This window comes from Hemiscyllium ocellatum, chromosome 37, assembly GCF_020745735.1.
Source record: "Hemiscyllium ocellatum isolate sHemOce1 chromosome 37, sHemOce1.pat.X.cur, whole genome shotgun sequence".
NCBI lineage: Eukaryota > Metazoa > Chordata > Chondrichthyes > Orectolobiformes > Hemiscylliidae > Hemiscyllium > Hemiscyllium ocellatum.
Window position 1 is genome coordinate 36,466,726 of NC_083437.1, and position 18,734 is coordinate 36,485,459.

The window sequence follows — 18,734 nt, forward strand, 5'->3', positions numbered from 1 at the left end:
CTCAAACGGTCCTTCAATCAATTGACTTTTAAAGGATTTTACCAACATCCGTCTACGAATTCTTGAATGATATTCAGCAACAAATGTCAAAATATAAAAACAACATAGAACAAATCATCCTGAAAAACAAGAAACCTCGATGGAAATTGCTGGAGAAACTCAGAAGGTCTGGCAGCATCTGTGGAGAGAAAGCAGAGTCAACATATTGATGGTCAATGAACTTGAAATGTTAACTCTGCTTCTCCCTCCACATATAAAAATCACACAACACGAGGTTATAGTCCAATAGGTTTATTTGGAAGCACTAGCTTTTGGAGCACTGCTCACTGCTCCTTCATCAACCACCTGATGAAGGAGCAGTGAGCAGTGCTCCAAAAGTTAGTGCTTCCAAAAAGACCTGTTGGACTATAGCCTGGTGTCATGTGATTTTTAACTTAGCACATCCCAGACCAACACCAGCACCTCCAAATCATGTCCTCCTCCACCGATACTGCCAGAGCTACTGAATTTCTCCAGCAGTTTCTGTTTTGTTCCAGATTCCCAACATCTTAAGTTGCATAAAGATTGACTGTTCTTCAACAGGTCCCTTACACATGGAACCTACCTCGCTGTTCCCATCAGATGGACAGGTAGTGTGCACAGTTCTATCCTGTCTCAAACAGATGGGGATTTGCAGATTATTAAGAAAAATATAAGTAATTTACTGCGTTGCCCTGAATTTCTTGCTTGAAGACTGTGAGGGAGGTCCTAAAATTCAAGTGTCTGAATGATATTCTGCCCTCTGTTCATCCAGCTTGAGTTACTGCTGGCCATGGGGATGGAAAGCTATTAGTCAGAGCATTAAGTATAGGTGTTGGGAGGTCACGTTGTGGAAGTACAGTAAACTGGTGAGGCCACTTTTGGAATATTATGTGCTACTCCAATCTCCCTTCTATGGGAAGGATGTTGTGAAACTTGAAAGGGTTCAGAAAAGATTTACAAGGATGTTGCCAGGGTTGGAGGGTTTGAGCTATAGGGAGAGGCTGAAGAAGATGGGGCTGTTTTCCCTGATGCTTCGGAGGCTGAGGGGTGATATTTTGAGGTTTATAAACTCATGAGGGGCATGGATAAGGTGAGTAGACACGGTCTTTTCCTTGCAGTGGGAGAGTCCAGAACTAGAGGGCATAGGTTTAGGGTGACAGGGGAAAGATATAAAAAGGACCCAAGTGGAAAACTGTTCACGGAGAGTGGTACGTGTATGGAATGAGCTGCCAGAGGTAATGGTGGAGGTGGTTACAATTACAATTTAAAAGGCATCTAGATAGAGATATGAATAGGAAGGGTTTAGAGAGAAATGGGCCAAGTGCTAGCAGGTGGGACTAGATTGGGTTGGGATATTTGGTTGGCATAGACCGGTTGGACCGAAGGGTCTGTTTCCGTGCTGTACATCTTTAAGAGTCCATGACTCAATATCATGACAGTAACCAGCACTGCAAGAGTTAAATTCAAGTCAAAGCAGCTTTCCTAACTCCAGAACTCCATTGTGATTGGTAAGAGGTTTCCTGTGCTGATGTGCATAATAGAGACAGCATGCTGTCCCCAGTGGATATTCATACCCCATCGCCATGGCATTTATTGGAAACATGAATAGCTCATTAAAAACACTACTGCTACTTGTTGGGCCAACTTTAATGGTCAAGTGCTCACAAATGAATCAGTTTAAAATCCTGAGCACTGGGTGAGCACTTGAATGCTGATTACACACAAACAATCTTCTTTTCACCTGCTTTACCAGGAAGTTTTCAATTGAGTTTCAGATTAGATGGATTATTTTGAAGAATTCTTTCTTTATCTGGTTTGTCTACTGCAGGGATCCATTGTCGAGGGTGGTTAGGGGGAGGTGAGTGGAGGAGTGTCAGTTACTGTTTCAGGGTAGAACTATAGGCGACAGGAAACCTTTAGCTGTGTACTGAATATTCAGGCTCCAGATCAGAAGGATGTTAAACGGTTTACTGTTGGGAGAAGACTGATAAAGGAAAATAAATTGTGCGCTAAGTTGGCCAACTTCAGCTCAGGTACTTGTTACCATTTTGGAGCTGAAATTGAATCGACTCATCTGAAAATACTCAATCTTGTTCTGATTTTGGAAGCTAAGTAGAACCAGGCTCAATGCAAGCTGGAGAACCAACACCTCATGTTCCGTCTTGTAGAATATAGAATCCCTACAGTGTGGAAATGGGCCATTCGGCCCATGGCGCCCACACCATCCCTCTGAAGAGCATCTCACCCAGACTCACTCCAGCCTGTAGTTTCCATGGCTAACCCGCCTAGCCTGCACCACCCTGGACACTATGAGCGATTTAGCATGGCCAATCCAGCTAATATGCACATCTAACCCACCTAGCGTGCACAATCCTGGACACTGTGGGTGATTTAGCATGACCAATCCACCTAACCTGCACATCTAACCCACCTAGCGTGCACAACCCTGGACACTATAGGTGATTTAGCATGGCAGTTCCAGCTAATATGTATACCTAACCCACCTAGCCTGCACCACCCTGGATAGTCTGGGCAATTTAACATGGCCAGTCCAGCTAACCTGCATGTGTTTGGACTGTGGGAGGAAACTGAAGGAAACTCACACAGACAAAGGGAGAATGTGCAAACTCCACACAGACAGTTCACCCGAGGGTGGAATTGAACCTGGGTTCCTGGTGCTGTGAGGCAGCAGTGCTAACCACTGAGCCATTGTACAGCTTAAAGCCATCAGAATTCAACACTGAGTTTAACAATTTCACCATATTTGTTACCTACCCCAACACTCCCACCTACCGCTTTGTATGGGTTACTCCCAAACAGCCTTTCCACACTTATCGCTCACATCCTGCTCACCATTTATTGCCCTCTCGATTTATCATCAGTAATCCCTTTGTTTACATCTCCTATTTCTCTCTCTCTCTCTCTCTTTCTGCGTCTGTGTCAGCATCATCTCCATATATTCATTCTTTCCCCCTCCCAAATCCATCCCCTGTCATCAGTAATAAATACCAGTGTTCCCCAGCTGCTTTTAGTTCTTGTGAAGAGTGTCTGAACTTAAGTGTTAACTCTGTTTCTCTCTCCTCAGATGCTTCCGGACCTGCTGACTGGGGATTATCTGGGAATGCTAGGTGCAGTAGGAAATGAGAAGAGGTCTTGTGGCACAGTGGTAGTGCCCAACCTTTAGACCAGAAGATCTAGATTAATGTCTCACCTATTTTGAAGGTGTGTCATAACATGTCCCAGTGGGGTGATCTTTAAAAGTCAAGTACTGACAATATTACTGAGCCTTGAGAGACAGGTTTGTTCTTGTTCTTCACTGCACCACATTGTTGGGTAAAAAGAATTAATCTGTCACATTTCTCCAAAGCAATGATCTTCATCTGTCTCCCTAGTACATGGTAAAGGCTGGGAAAACTCCATTCAGTCTCTCTATCACACCATGCCACAAAAAGTGGCTGTATTTTGTTTAACAAAAACAATCATTTTTAAAGAATCTTTAATCTGGCCCTTAGGCACTTCTCAAAAGGATTATCAGACAAAATATTTGTCATGATTCAGTCTTTTTTTAGTACATCTGTAGACAAGTGCAATGGAGTGAAGTCACACAAACCTGTCACAGGTATAGTCTCCAGCCTGTGTTGGAAGAGGTGACTCCAGCATGGCACGACACAGTACACGACAGTACCCTGGGTTCTCGAGTGAAATCTCATCTTTAGATTCCTGTTTTAGTTTGAAGTGGTTTAATCTCCAAACCTTTCATTTTTCAGCTTTCCCGTTAACGAGTACATTGGCCTAAGCAGTTCAACATTGGGGGGGTGGGGTTTACCACTGATGTGGACCCAGTCACATAAAAGCTTTAGCTGCAAAATCAGGTCAGAGGCTGGGAATTCTGCAGTAACTCACTTCTGACTCCCCACAGTCTGTCTACCATCTACAAGGCACAAGTCCGGGATACGAGGGAAAGCTCTCCAGTTACCTAGATGGGTGCAGCTCCAACAACACTCAAGAAGCTCAACACAGTCCAGGACAAAGTAGAACCCTTGATTGGCAGCATGTTTAAGATGCGTTCTCCCCACCACTGATGTACAATGCCCTGCAGTAACTCACCAAGTCTCCTGTACCAGAACCTTCCAAACCCACAACCACTACCACCAGACAGGCAAAGGTAAAGATGCACCGGAATCTGTCCAGGCCTCCACACCCTCCTGATTAACTGGTACTATGCAGCATTCCTTAAGTATCACTGGGTCAAAATCTAGAAGTCCCTTCCTAACAGCAATGAGGGTCTCCTCCACCAAATGGGCACTGTAGCACATCAAGAAGCCAGCTCACCACTACCTTCTCCAGGGACTTTAGTGATGGAGGCGACAAATGTTGGTCTAGCCAGTGACACCCACTAAGAATAAATTTAAGTAAAGACTGCTCACTACCACCTTCTCAAGAGGAGTGTACGGATGGCCTTGCCAGTGATGCCCTGTCTATCTCATGCCGAGACTGTGGCGCTGGAAAAGTACAGCCGGTCAGGCAGGATCCGAGGAGCAGGAGAATCAATGTTTCGGGCAGAAGCCCTTCATCAGCTGATGCCCGAAACATCGATTCTCCTGCTCCTCAGATGCTGCCTGATCTGCTGTGCTTTTTCAGCACCACACTCTCGACTCTGATCTCACTTTCTCCTGTTCATCTCATAAACAAATCTTTAAAAAACTCCACTATTTAATTCATGATGTTTAATTCTCATTATTGAATCAGTTCCATGTTGAAACATAGACAATTTTCTGAACGAACAGGTCATGCAAAGGCAAGGACTGTTTGATTGGTTCTTCCCTCTTATTTCCCTCAAGTTTTGTTGGAGAGAGATAGAAAGAAAGTGAATATTATAAGAAGTGGTAAAAGACGTATGAACACCAGCGATTGACACCTCAGCATTACGGAACATGGCCTCGATTGCTTACAGCATGTAATATTTTTTCCTCTCCATCTCAGACAGGGACCATCAGAGGAAGAATTATCTTCATCCACTATGAAACAGCTTTGATATAAAACTGATTCACCCTCAGGAATAAGTGAAACGCCACGGAGCGACACATTTGGCCTCCTGTAAAGGCTTCAGAAATTGGGGGAGGAAGTCAGGAGAAAAGATTTATATCCTTGCTAAAAAAAAATCAAAAACATTAAATGCAACAAGAACTCTTGATACGATGGTCGGCATTGATCATGGTATTTAAATCAGGACAGAGTGGATTATTACCAGGTGTTTGCTGAAACCCCAGACATGTACAAAATAAACAGCTTTGAAATCTCGGCCTTTCCTGTTAAACAGGGCTGCAGGGAAACTTATGTCAACATTGACATGTTCAAAGCTTCCAGATTACTGGAAGGAAAACCCACTCAAAAAGGTGTACAAATACTGTAGGCACTCGTTAATATTTCATGAAAGGCAGAATCTGTTCATTCAAATAATTCATTATTTTTGATTTTGTTCGCATTGAGTGAGGAGCTCAACAGGACAAATCTCCGTGCAGTGGAAGTACTTTGTTGAGGCCTAAAGATTACACAGATGAAAGGAGCCTGCTTAAAGAAAGGAGGTAATTTCTTGAGGGATAAGGAGAAAAAACAAAACGGAAGAGATTATTTCCACTGGCATGCTTCTTCTGAAAAGAGAGAGGGTTTGTGGCCAGTTTGACTTAAAAACTGTCAGGAAATGATTAACTGAAACACATTTGAAAAGCAAGCTGTCTGCCTTTGGAGATTTCATTGGCACGTTGTATCGTTTTTGTTTGTGATATTGAGGCACTTTCTCAGCGCCTGGGATCCAAAGATGCGCCCACCTCCCCCACCATATGCTTCATTGCATGCAGAATGCAGTTCCAAATCAGCACTTTGCTGCTTTTCAGATCTCTGTATGAATGCCCAGAGTCAGGCTTGACTTTATGAAGTGACGGGATTGAGCAAATAACTTCTCTGCTTTTGGCCTGAGTCTGTTATGACTTGCTTGGTGCCAGGAGATTGGAGAAAGTGAGGACTGCAGATGCTGGAGATCAGAGCTGAAAAATGTGTTGCTGGAAAAGCGCATCCAAGGAGCAGGATAATTGACGTTTTGGGCATAAGCCCTTCTTCAGGAATGAGGAGGGTATGCCAAGCAGGCTAAGATAAAAGGTAAGGATGAGAGACTTGGGAGAGGGGTGTTGGAAATGCAATAGGTGGAAGGAGGTTAGGGTGAGGGTGATAGGCCAGAGATGGGTGGGGGCGGAGTGGTTGGGAAGAAGATTGCAGGTCAAGAAGGCGGTGCTGAGTCCGAGGGTTGGGGCTGAGATAAGGTGGGGGGAGGGGAAATGAGGAAGCTGGAGAAATCTGCATTAATCCCTTGTGGTTAGAGGGTTCCTAGGCGGAAGATGAGGCGCTCTTCCTCCAGGCGTCATGTTGCCATGATCTGGCGATGGAAGAGGCCAAGGACCTACATGTTCTTGGAGGAGTGAGAAGGTGAATTAAAGTGTTCAGCCACAGGGCGATTGGGTTGGTTTGTGCGAGTGTCCCAGAGGTGTTCTCTGAAACGTTCTGCAAGTAGGCAGCCTGTCTCCCCGATGTAGAGGAGACCACATCGGGTGCAGCGGATGTAGTAAATGATGTGTGTGGAGGTGCAGGTGAATTTGTGACGGATATGGAAGGATCCCTTGGGGCCTTGGAGAGAAGTAAGGGGGGAGGTGTGGGCGCAAGTTTCGCATTTCTTGCGGTTGCAGGGGAAGGTGCCGGGAGTGGAGGTTGGGTTGGTGGGAGGTGTGGACCTGACAAGGGAGTCACGGAGGAAGTGGTCTTTCCGGAACGCTGATAAGAGAGGGGAGGGAAACATATCCCTGGCGGTGGGGTCTGTTTGGAGGTGGCGGAAATGACGAAGGACGATTCGATGTATATGGAGTTGGTGGGGTGGCAGGTGAGGACCAGTGGGGTTCTGTCCTGGTGGTGATTGGAGGGGTTGGGTTCAAGGGCCGGAGGAGCGGGAAATGGAGAAGGTGTGGTGGAGAGCGGGAAGTGGAGGACCACCTTCTTGACCTACAATCTTCTTCACAACCTCTCCGCCCCCACCCCCTCTCTGGCCTATCACCCTCACCTTAACCTCCTTCCATCTATCGCATTCCCAACACCCCTCCCCCAAGTCCATCCTCCCTACCTTTTATCTTAGTCTGCTTGGCACACCTTCCTCATTCCTGAAGAAGGGCTTATGCCTGAAATGTCGATTCTCCTGCTCCTTGGATGCTGCCTGGCCTGCTGCGCTTTTCCAGCAACACATTTTTCAGCCAGGCGATTGGAACCAAGTTGACCCTTTGTGCAGATGCAGCAATCTGAACTGAGGAGATCCATGATGGTAATGCTGAGTCAGAACATTGCAGGTTTAAGTCCCATCCCAGAGACTTGCTGACAAGAACTTAGGCTGATACTTCACTACAGGAGTCCTGCATTGTCAGAGGTGCTGACATTCGGATGAGAGATCAGACCCAGTTCCTGTCTCCGCTCTCTGGCAGTCATAGAGTCAAACAGCATAGAAACAGACCCCTTCAGTTACACTAGTCTACGCCAGTCATAATCCCAAACTAAACTATTCCCACCTACCTGCACCTGGCCCAAATCCCTTCCAATGTTTCTTATTCATGAACTTACCCAAATGTCTTTTAAACATTGTAATTGTACCCACATCCACCACTTCCTCTGGAAGGTTATTCCACTCATGAACCACTTGTTGTATAAAATTGTTTTTAAAATCTCTCTCCTTTCACCTCAAAAATATAGCCCCTAGTCTTGAAATTCCTTACCCTATAGACAACACACCTGCCCTTCACCTTATCTAAGTCCGTCCTGATTTTATAAACTCATATAAGGTCATCCCTCAATGTCTTCAGCTCCAGTGAAAAACGTCCCAGTGTATCCGGCCTGTCCTTCTAACTCAAACCCTCTACTCCCAGAAACATCCTGGTAACATTTTCTGAACCCTCTCCAATATCCTTCCTATAACAGGGAGACCTGAACTGTACACAGTATTCCAGAAGGGACTCACCAATGTCCTGTGCAACCTCAACATGACTTCCCAGCTTCTATACTCAAAGGTCTGAGCAATGAAGGCAAGCATGCCAAACGCCTTCTTAACCACCCTTCCTACCTGTGGTGCAAACCTCAAAGAATTATGTGCCTGAACTCCTAGATCCCTCTGTTCTACAGCACTACCCGAGTCAGCGTTGTTGGTTGGTTGGCTGAGCTAGTTGATTTTTTTTTTTGCAAACATTTTGTCCCCCTACTGGGTGACATCCTCAGTGCTGTGTAGCCTCCAGATGAAGCCCAAGAAATGAAGCAAGTTAAAAAGGGAATTCATTGCAAATTGCAGCATTCCAAAGTAGAGCAGATGAATGTCACCCTGGTGTCCGGGCAAATATTTCTCCCCTATCAACATCACTGAAACAGTCTTCTCCACTGCCAAATCCAAGCCACTCGATGCCTGGAGGAAGGACGCCTCATCTTCCACCTTGGGACCCTCCAACCACATGGCATCAATGTCACCTTTACCAGTTTCATCATCTCCCCTTCCACTACCTCATCCCAGATCCAACCCTCCAACTTGGCACCACCCTCTTGAAATTGTCCTACCTGTCAAACTTCCTTCCCACCTATCTACTCCACCCTTCCCTCTGACCTATCACCATCGTCCCCCACCTGCATCTACCTATCATCTTCCCAGCTACCTCAACCCCACCTTCCTTTTTTTTTATATAGATTAGATTAGATTCCCTACAGTGTGGAAACAGGCCTTCAGCCCAACAAGTCCACACCGACCCACCAAAGAGTAACCCACCCAGACCCATTTCCCTCTGACCAATGCACCTAGCACTATGAGTGATTTAGCATGGCCAATTCACCTGACCTGCATATCTTTGGATCATGGGAGGAAACTGGAGTACTCGGAGGAAACCCACGTTCAACAACCCTCTCTCCACTCCCACATTCCCGATGAAGAGCTTATGCCCGAAACGTCGACGCTCCTGCTCTTCGGATGCTGCCTGACCTGCTGTGCTTTTCCAGCATCACACTTTCTTCACTGAAACGGAATAGATTGTCATTTGAGGAAACCTGCTACTCATTGGCTGCTGTTTCCCTAAGTTGCAACAACACCCCACAATTGAAAAAAAGTGCCTTCATTGTTTATGAAACATTTCAGGGTATCTTGAGGCTATAGAGTCTACCTCCTGCCTTCATGGATCTGGATGGATGGGCCTGGCCCTAGAATATTCCCTTGAAAACCAGTGCCCCAATAAGAAGTTGCAGACATGGATAGTAATAAATGGTGCAGTTTTTCCATAACAAACTCCAGCAGTTTTCCTGCATTCACTTGGGAATGTCTGATCCTTGACTCTTGTCAAGCTGTGCTTATATTGGCTGGCTAAATAACTGGGATGGCTTCCTATGGAAAATACATTAGGTAAACAAACACTTTGCTAATGAGGACTGTCCTGATCCCAGACCAGTAAGCTTTATTTTTCATGTAGACAAAAGGTGAGATCCAGGAGACATAAAGAATAAAATCATAAGATTTCACAGCTTGTACAAAACAAAAGTAAGTTTTATTGTACAATGTTAGAACATTAATATATTGTACGATACATGTACAACTTATTTCCAACACCCAGAATTAACAGCTGGTAAGCATGAATAATACAATGATTAAATGCACCCTGAAGTAAATCAATTAGAAAATGCAGCCAGAAGATCTCGTGGATTTCTCAGCAACATCTCACAGGCGTTAATGCCCAATGGATAATCAACTTGACACAGCATCACAATTCATCATTTTTGCCAATCTGGTCTTGAATCTCCATTTCTTCAGAGCTGCCCCATCATGCACTGCCTTAATGACTGCTCCAGCTCTGCTTGATTGTCCCCCTTTCCTTAGTCCACATTCCCCTGGACTCTGCAAACTGCACTCCAGCATTTATCCACACACAAAGCTCCACACTGACAGATAGCTTCAACAAACGAGAAACTGCCCTGGCTTTTCTCTGAGCTCCACGTTAACCCCCTTTCAACTATTCAGTCCCCCACTCTCTCAGGTGCACTGAAGGCATCCTCTGAGCACCTCACAAGCTAACTTCTCTAAACTAGAACAGCCTATGTCTTTTCTTCCCCTCGACCCAGCTACTGAGCTATGTGACAGATTTGGACTTCTCACTGGGTCCCCAACTACAAAGGGTCACATGGAGTCTAGGTGCCTTCCCTGCAGTGTAGTTATAAAGCTGTAAAATTGCCATTGAATCTGACCTGATTTTGTCCAACTCATTGTGACCCCAGAACTGTTTTTCAGTGATCCCTGATCACTCCTGATTGACCTATTGGATCCTAGTAATAAGCCTGTCACCTAGCAACTCTTGGAATTTGTCATTCTCTAAGTACTGTATTCCCACAGAAAGCTGGAAATGGATTTTATCAAATTCTGTAGACCAATTCCTTTGGTCCCATGCAGGACAGTGAGCATTAAGTCTCCACCTATGGCCTTTCCTTTATCATTTCTTTTGCTTCAGTCCAAACCATGTCCCACTCTTGAGGGTTCTCCGTAAATGTACCTCGCCACGGCTTCTTTCAATGGTCATATCGCCTTCTTCCAAATGGTACTGTTCCCGCGCTGTACATCTCTGTGACTCTATTCAGGACCAGATATTGAACAGGTGGTGTGACATATCTGGAACTGCAGGAACATTGTCCAAACAGGAGACACTGCTTTCGAGAGGAAAATTGGAGTGCACTCTTTCACTGTGAGTAGGACAAAATACAAAATGGCAAAGGTGAAAAGGTACAACAAACAATAAATCACACAAGGTTGCCAGAGATTAGCAGAGGTCATTTCAACAAGGCATCTTTGTTATTAGCGTCTAAAGATTAGGAATTGTTTTAGCTATTGCCTTTGCAACATTCAGGTTACAAGGAGCTTGATTAACACACAGAAGGTTCATAATTGGAGAGTCACAAAGGCAAAGCGTGCAGAGCAACAAGAAAGGTTGCACTTTGACCTCAAAGGTCACCGATGACATTTCTTCACCAATACAGTAATTTGACAGAAGGACCTTTATTTCTTACCCCCAGTTTAACCTTTTTATGAAAGACCTTTATCAGCAGAACAAAGCTGTGGTCCTGTCTTGCTTGTTACTTTAGCCACATTCTTTGCCCATCATTTTGACTCAAGTAAAAAAGCAGAAGGATGTGACCTTCTCTTCAGACAATGGTGGGTGTAAATGCCCTCTGACCTAAGCCTGACCCTATTTGCCTTTTTACCAGGTTTCATATAGCTGTGGGTGGCTGGGCTATGAGATACAAGCACTGTTGTGTTTTTCTTTAAATGGCATTGAGGAGTTTAGAATGTTTTCATCTGCTTTGTTGCTTCTGTTCTGAAACAAGAGGTTCATCTGTCACATTGGGCCCTGCTGAACAGCTGGGCATCACAGAGCAACAACACCTAGAAACAAAGGTTAGACGGCCGGACAAATTTAAAAAGCAAGGGAAATTTCACCCTGGTGGTTGTAAGAGTTTTCTCCCTTGCTGTTCTGAAGTGCCTTCCTCCCCATGAGGCTTCCTCTTCAGGGACCTGGGTCCAATAAGCTCCGAAATACACTCCTGAAACCCGTATAGCTCCCCCACCTCTTTCCAGCTTTAAACGCCTTGCGGAACAGGTTTTTGTTCACGTGTTCTGCCATCTTACAGACAGACTGGATTCAAATATTGTCTGTTAACCCACACCCTGTGAAGCAGTCTGGTAGAATATGGGTGTCATGGTGGCTCAGTGGTTAGCACTGCTGCCTCACAGCGCCAGGGAACCAGGTTCGATTCCAGCATGGCTTTGTGCATGGGAAATCATGTCTCACAAACTTGATTGAGCTTTTTGATGAAGTTACAAAGAAGATTGATGAGGGCAGAGCAGTAGATGTGATCTATATGGACTTCAGTAAGGCGTTCGACAAGGTTCCCCGTGGGAGACTGATTAGCAAGGTTAGATCTCATGGAATACAGGGAGAACTAGCCATTTGGATACACAACTGGCTCAAAGGTAGAAGACAGAGGGTGGTGGTGGTGGAGGGTTGTTTTTCAGACTGGAAGCCTGTGACCAGTGGAGTGCCATAAGGATTGGTGCTAGGCCCTCTACTTTTTGTCATTTACATAAATGATTTGTATGCGAACATAAGAGGTACAGTTAGTAAGTTTGCAGATGACACCAAAATTGGAGGTGTAGTGGACAGCAAAGAGGGTTACCTCAGATTACAACAGGATCTTGACCAGATGGGCCAATGGGCTGAGAAGTGGCAGATGGAGTTTAATTCAGCTAAATGCGAGGTGCTGCATTTTGGGAAAGCAAATCTTAGCAGGAATTGGGAGGTCATGTTGCGGCTGTACAGGACATTGGTTAGGCCACTGTTGGAATATTGCGTGCAATTCTGGTCTCCTTCCTATTGGAAAGATATTGTGAAACTTGAAAGGGTTCAGAAAAGATTTACAAGGATGTTGCCAGGGTTGGAGGATCTGAGCTACAGGGAGATGCTGAACAGGCTGGGGCTGTTTTCCCTGGAGCGTCAGAGGCTGAGGGGTGACCTCATGGAGGTTTACAAAATTATGAGGGCATGGATAGGATAAATAGTCAAAGTCTTTTCCCTGGGATCGGGGAGTCCAGAACTAAAGGGCATAGGTTTAGGGTGAGAGGTGAAAGATATAAAAGAGACCTAAGGGGGATCTTTTTCACACAGAGGGTGGTATGTGTATGGAATGAGCTGCCAGAAGGTGTGGTGGAGGCTGGTACAATTGCAACATTTAAGAGGCATTTGGATGGGTATATGAATAGGAAGGGTTTGGAGGGATATGGGCTGGGTGCTGGCAGGTGGGACTAGATTGGGTTGGGATATCTGGTCGGCATGGACGGGTTGGACCGAAGGGTCTGTTTCCATGCTGTACATCTCTATGACTCTATGACCCTATGACTGTTTGTATGAGCTTGTACATTCTCCCTGTGTCTGTGTGGGTTTCCTCCAGGTGTTCTGGTTTCCACACAGTCCAAAGATGTGCAGGTTAGGTGGATAGAACATGCCAAATTGCCCGTAGTGTTCAGGGATGTGTAGGTTAGATTCACTAGTCACAGGGAAATGTAGGGGAATGGGTCTGGGAGGGATACTCTTTGGAGGATCGGTGCAGACTTGTTGGACCAATGGCCTGTTTCCACACTGTAGGGATTCTATGATTATACTAATTTGAAGATGGTACCTAAATGGAACTTGTTGTTGCCCTGAGTCATGACTACTGCAGCATCACAGCACGAAACTGACCCTCATCCTTATATCCATGAGCTTTCACACAGGGATTGCTGGGATATTGTCAAGCGTTTGCAAATCTGCCTGATTTGCCCATCAGATAGGGGTTGCTGGCATATTGCCAAACCTTTGCAAATCTCCCTAATTTCCCTATCAGACAGGGATTGCCGGGATATTGTCAAACGTTTGCAAACCTACCTGGTCTCTCTCTGCCTAGCCATAGGCCAGTACTCTGACAGTACAACTATTGGCCACTCCTGTGGGTGCAGTGGTAGTGTCCTTACCTGCAGTCTAAGTTCAAGTCCCACCACCTTCATTGGTGGAACATGTATTAAAAAAATGATGAATTTTATATGGAAACTCAGCAAGAAGCAGGAATGTTAACATGGGAACCTTGTCACTCATCATACAGTCCAACTGAGGTACATCTGGAGCTGATAGAAGCTTTATTGTGGCTATGTTTTTTTGTGAAACTTTACAAGTGAGTAAAAGTACAACCCATGAATAAATACTTGTCAAGCAAAGCTATAGCACAGTTGTGGGGAATGAGAAAAGGAATGGATTCATTCGATGGGCTGATTGGTCACCTTCAGAATTATATGTGGTCAAAATGACTACAACTGATCTTCCAGCTGACTCTTCAGGTCTCAAGCAGTAACAGATGGTTACCATGGGAACAGTTGTTTCCTTTTCCTATCCCTCCAGATGTCTGCCATGTGCTTACACTGATTCTGTAGGCGCCCACTAACTAGAACCATATGGAGGGAAGGACTTTCCAGCTCACCAAACAGCCCTCTGGACAGATACTGCTGGGACATTATCCCCCCATCAACTTAGGAGCAGATTCACCCCTTATATTGTCGATATCACAGATCCCATACTGTGACTACTCCCTAAATTCCACAGCAGCATTTGTATAGCTTAAATTTTTTGTATTATTGATACCAATCAAATAAAAAAAATGCATTGGCACGATCTGATAGTGGGTCTTAATTATTGACCAGAACTCAGAATCACAGAATTTGACCTGTTTTACCTGCACGGTTTTGCCAAGCGTCAATCTCCTGCTACAGCCCCATACCTTTGCACTTTACTTTTGTTTAAAACCAAACAATCACCCACTGTCCCTTTTGAATGTTTCCATTGAACCTGCCTCCACCACAGTTTCAGACAGTGCATTCCATACCCTAACGACACTCTGTGTGAAAAAAGTCTTTCCACACTCTACCCTTGTTTTGTTTGCAGATCAACTGAATTGCTGCCTTCTTATTCTTGACTAGAGACAAAAAAAAACTGCAGATGCTGGAATCCAAAGTAGGTACACAGGATGATGGAAGAACGCAGCAAACCAGGAACACCAGGAGATGGAGAAGTCAACGTTTCTTCATTATACTTGGTGCAAACTAGGTCACAGACAACAGTTTTGACAAATGTTTAGTTTGCCGATATGTGGGCGGCTAGTCAATAATGCATCAGAATAGACATAAAAAACACTAAACTGTTCCAAACAACTTGAAACACTATCAAATTCTTTCAGTCACAACATTGTCCATAATATTCATTCACTGCGGACACATTCACAGCTGTATCTCAGTACTTTAGTGCAATCGGTTTGTATCAAAGTAACAGGTGAATGAGGCAGCTGTTTTGCATCTTTCCCACAGTTGGGATACAGTATATTTCCGACAGAGCTCATGTGAGATGGCCATTATTCTGACTGTGAATGCAGCTGGTTTATTTCTCCTTTATTTTTGTATGTCATTTGATTCACTCATTTGTCAAGTTGCTAACTTGAGAAGCACGTGCCAGTGTATGCTTGAAATCCTTCAGACAAGTTATCTGACAAATGTCCTGCTACTCTCTCAACAACTAAGGGCAGTCATGGACAAAATCATTCCCGCTTTCAATTTACAGCTTGAACTGTGACCCAGATACCTTGACCATCATTTATCCCCCCGAAAACCGCTTAGCTGGTGATTTTCCCCTGTTTACGTAATTTCTTTTGTAACTCAAAATGACACCGGATTTTGGCAACAAAACACTTTCCACTGTATCTTTCTAGATATCTGTGACAATAAATGATTTTGAACTCATTTCTGCTGTAGGATCTTGCTGTGTTCCAAAATATAAAATATAAAGCTTGCTTATTGCATTATAATCATGACTACATTTCAAACGTACAGTGGTTAGCACTGCTGCCTCACAGCGCCTGTAGACCCGGGTTCAATTCCCGACTCAGGCGACTGACTGTGTGGAGTTTGCACGTTCTCCCCGTGTCTGCGTGGGTTTCCTCCGGGTGCTCCGGTTTCCTCCCACAGTCCAAAGATGTGCGGGTCAGGTGAATTGGCCAAGCTAAATTGCCCGTAGTGTTAGGTAAGGGGTAAATGTAGGGGTATGGGTGGGTTGCGCTTCGGCGGGTCGGTGTGGACTTGTTGGGCCGAAGGGCCTGTTTCCACACTGTAAGTCTAATCTAATCTAAAAAAAATATAATGCTCTTTTAGATACTCTGGGATGTATGAAAACAACTTTCCCTCTCTCATTAACAGCCCTGTGTTCAGATAAAACAAATGGGATCATCAGCAAGTCACTACTTCCCTACATTCAGACAGTCACATAGAATTGTAGAATTCCTACAGTGTGGAAGCAGGTCATTCAGCCCATCAAGTCCACACCAACCTTCTGAAGGGTTGCCCACTCAGACCTATGTCTCCACCTTATCCGTATAACCCTGCATTTCCCATGGCTAATGCACCTAGCCTGCACATCGCTGGGACACTATGGGTAATTTAGCATGGTCAATGCAATTCATCAACTTCACCAACACATTCCACCCTGACCTCAAATTTACCTGGACCATCTCTGACACCTCCCTCCCCTTCCTGGACTTCTCCATCTCCATCTCCATTAATGACACCGACATTTTTTATAAACCCACCAACTCCCACAGCTACCTGGATTACACCTCTTCCCACCCTACCTCCTACAAAAATGCTAACCCATATTCCCAATTCCTTCGCCTCCACTGTATCTCCTCCCAGGAGGACCAGTTCCACCACAGAACACAACAGATGGCCTCCTTCTTTAGAGACCACAATTTCCCTTCCAATGTGGTTAAAGATGCCCTCAATGCATCTCGTCCACATCCTGCACCTCCGCCCTCAGACCCCATCCCTCCAACCGTAACAAGGACAGAACGCCCCTGGTGCTCACCTTCCACCCTACCAACCTTCACATAAATCAAATCATCCGCCGACATTTCCGCCACCTCCAAATGGACCCCACCACCAGGGATAAATTTCCCTCCCCACCCCTTTCTGCCTTCCGCAAAGACCGTATCCTCCATGACTACCTGGTCAAGTCCACGCCCCCTAACAACCCACCCTCCCATCCTGGCACCTTCCCCTGCCACCGCAGGAATTGCAAAACCTGCCCCCACACCTCCTCCCTCACCTCCATCCAAGGCCCTAAAGGAGCCTTCCACATCCATCAAGGTTTTACCTGCACATCCACTAATATCATTTATTGTATCCGTTGCTCCTGATGCGGTCTCCTCTACATTGGGGAGACTGGGCGCCTCCTAGCAGAGCGCTTCTCTGGGACACCCACACCAATCAATTACACCGCGCCATGGTCTAATATTTCAACTCCCCCTCCCACTCTGCCGAGGACATGCAGGTTCTGGGCCTCCTTCACCGCTGCTCCCTCACCACCCGATGCCTGGAGGAAGAACGCCCCATCTTCTGCCTCGGAACACTTCAACTCCAGGGCATCAATGTGGACTTCAACAGTTTCCTCATTTCCCCTTCCCCACCTCACCCCAGTTCCAAACTTCCAGCTCAGCACTGTCCCCATAACTTGTCCTACCTGCCTATCTTCTTTACCACCTATCCACTTCACCCTCGTCTCTGACCTATCACCTTCATCCCCTCCCCCACTCACCTATTGTACTCTATGCTACTTTCTCCCCACCCCCGCACTCCTCTCATCTATCTCTCCACCCTTCAGGCACTCTGCCTGTATTCTTGATGAAGGGCTTTTGCCCAAAACGTCAATTTTACTGCTCCTCGGATGCTGCCTGAACTGATGTGCTTTTCCAGCACCACTAATCCAGAATCTGGTTTCCAGCATCTGCAGTCATTGTTTTTACCCAATCCACCTAACCTACACATCTTTGGACTGTGGGAGGAAACTGGAGCACCTGTAGGAAACCCACGCAGACATGGGGAGAACGTGCAAACTCCATGCAGACAGTCATCCGAGGGTGGAATCAAAGCCGGGTCCCTGGTTCTGTGAGGCAGCAGTGCTAACCACTGAGCCACTTTGTAGATCCAATTATCAGGTCTTCTTGAAGAGCAATTTGTTTAAAAAAATGATCTTTGTTCAACTCTTTGTGGCATTCCTCATAAACATTTGATAAATTTAATTATTTTACATACAAAGTAGCTTGAGAGCTGGGAGAGAGACTTCAGAAACACACTCCTCAGCCAAACAGTAGTTTGAGTTTGCAACTGCAGCATTAAATGTTGACATACAAAAACTAAATAGAAGATAGTGACATTGCAATTTACAATAGGAGCTGTCAACATGGGCCAAGTGCTAGCAAATGGGACTAGGTTAGGTTAGGATATCTGGTCGGCATGGACAAGTTGGACTGAAGGGTCTGTTTCCATGCTATACATCTCTATGACTCCATGGCTAAGAGTGTATAGGATGTCATGACTGCTGGTTGGCCTAAGGGCTTCCCACCAAAAACAATTATTCTACATCAATGACCTTAATCTCCCTCTGAAATGGTCCAGAAAGCTATTCCATTATAAGCTAAGTTCCCTGTAATTCTTTTATCTTCTGTGTGGACGTCCGAGGTCCGTGCTGCTGGGAATAGTGTTGGAACTGCGTGGCTGCACTGTTTAGAGGGAATGCTAGTGGCAAGGGCAACAAATGCAGGCCTAGCCAGCAACATCAACCTCCCATGAAAGAATCTTAAAAAAAGTTTTAGTCCCCATTGTAATGGAAACACATCACAAAAGACAAAATTCGAAAGAATAGACCACACCACCAAACTTGGTAATATCTCATTGACCCCCTTCCTTGTTGCTAATTAGAGCTTCTTTCATCATCAGATGAGGTTAACACATGTAGATGCTGTCATTGTGCCTGTAAATGGAAATTAATTGATTCTTATTTAAAGCAAAACAGGTCAAATAAGCACCACTATACAGATGTAAACCCTAAATCCTGACATTTGTTATGGAGTTCACGTGGTAAATATAAATGAGAGCAGCAAACATTCCTTCTCTGTACGCATTTGTTCAGGTCAGATGTCAGGAATTTAGCAATACTAACAAATCCAGCTCCCTTGACAGTGGTCCGGTATATTCATAAAGAGCTGGA